We start from the raw sequence: 2,122 nt of genomic DNA on the forward strand, positions 1-2,122 counted from the left end.
CTATTGGGATGAACACGAATAAAACGAGACAGTGGTATTGGAGTAATTAACGTTTACCGATAATCGACCGCACGCTTGTCGCATAGTCCCAAAAGCGTCAGTAGTGCGAGTAGTTAGCACGATAAATTAAAGAGGAGGAGCAACACGAAGGGCGCAGTCAGTTCCATTCGTCATGTCCCGTTACGTCGAACACAGCATCGCTCGAGAATATCGGTAAAGCAACGCCAGAAGATGCTTTCCACTTTTCGCTTTGCGCTGTTCGTTTTCCGCTCGCCGCTACGAGCTCAAATAAACTGACTTTGCGACTCAACGTTCCCAAAGTGAAATTACATCCGACTGGATCGCTTTAAGATCATCGATTTCCTAATGCAACGCTGATTCGTTTCAGACGACCGTGTCTCTCACGTTATTCGAAATGAGAGCGCGTAGCTCGTCATTGATCGGCTGAGCGTGTTCCGCGACGCGAAAATCGAAACATTCGAACGTTTAAATCTGCAACGATTTTATTCATCCGAAGCTCGCGCGCCGTGAAGACGATGACCATTCTCTCATCCGTCTCGCTGATTGTCGATACTGTCCGCGATTTTTACGCAGCGAGACTGGCGGAATTTTGGGAAAGGCAAATGAGAAACGGCGAACGAGTATTCGTTGCTGGTCCCGTCGCCGGCCCGTTGCGCTTTCCTTGCGAGCGGCGACGGCGAAGCCACCCTGTATCGACCCAGCAACGCCCACCCAAACAGTAACCCCCACCATAGATGACCCTGTCTACTATCGCTCGCTGCCATCTCGCGTCCTCCAAAAATTTCTCGACGCGGTGCACGATATCCTTTCTTGCTCTCCACTCCCTTCTCTTTCTGTCGGCTTCTTGGACCACCCAAATTTGATCGACTGCGGACAAAAGAGGCTTCGGACAGGATACGTCCGTCCGCCCCACGTCGCACACAACTCGAAAGGGACGGTTTATTCGATGTGGACGTGGAACGTGACGCGTCGAGTATCGACTCCGCCGAAAAGTCGTCGAAACGCTGGATGACGAGCGCTTAGGAGACGAGCGAGTCAGGAGATTTACGCGGAAAACGCGACCGCGCGATTTCGTTTAAAACCAGATGCGCTTTCCGATCGAAATTTAGCGTCTGCGTATATTCGTCGTACAGTTTCAACGAAATCCATTCTAAGGTCCATGATCGTCCTAATAGGATGGATGAAAACGTAGCAAACAGACACGTGTTCTCTGTTTGCACGCTTTTTCTGTTGGTCGATTCAAAGGGAAAACATCAAATAGAAGGTGGCAAATAGAAGAGTGGAATGGCTTGAATAGGTACGAAACGAATACCTGGCAAACAATAAGAAGATATTATTTAGCTGGAAATAATCGTTTCGTCGCGACGAGGACGAGTCCACCGAACGAGTTTGGCGCTCTTCCGCGTTGCGTAGGTTGACGCGATGATATGGCACATTCTTAAGAACGCGTGATTTATTTTCTTAGTATATTCTCTGAGCCAATTCCAATGGAAATATACAAATATTTTTATTTATGGTCGTAGAATCCATTCGTGAATTAATCTTCCGCCGTGCTTTCTGTAGCTTCGACTTCGGTAATACACAGGTTCCGTGGTAAACAGCGTGTCCTCGACAGCCATGTTTGCAGCTTTGTACGCGTTTTGTCGTGTTTTGCCGTGTTAAAAAAATGGCTGCTTTTAACCCTCTGCTCCTCTTCTACCTCTTTCTTCTCTTCCACTAGCTTTTCAAACGCTTTTGTCTCCTACGATAATCACAACGACAGTTGTTCGTTGCTCGTTGAACGAGATGAGAAACGAACTAGTGGCGCTTCTATTTTTTTTCTCTGCTTCTCTCCCGTAACGTCGACTGACTTTTATCGTTAATTATCTGCTGACTCGCTAAGCAGAGACGCGATATCTCGATCCTTGGTCACGCAACTTACCGACATTCGAAATTATCAAGCGAATTTATCAACGCGGAGCCTTCGTACGCTCGACTTTACCCACGCGGCGCAGACAAATCCGAGTCATGTTCTCGATATAACAAAAGGCATGAAGATTGTGAACACGTTAGTGTTAGGAAACGTGAGAACAGGGGAAACGAATTTTAGCCAGCCTTCGAG

This window comes from Bombus vosnesenskii, unplaced genomic scaffold, assembly GCF_011952255.1.
Source record: "Bombus vosnesenskii isolate JDL3184/JDL3185 unplaced genomic scaffold, Bvos_JDL3184-5_v1.1 scf7180000013340, whole genome shotgun sequence".
Classification (NCBI taxonomy): domain Eukaryota; kingdom Metazoa; phylum Arthropoda; class Insecta; order Hymenoptera; family Apidae; genus Bombus; species Bombus vosnesenskii.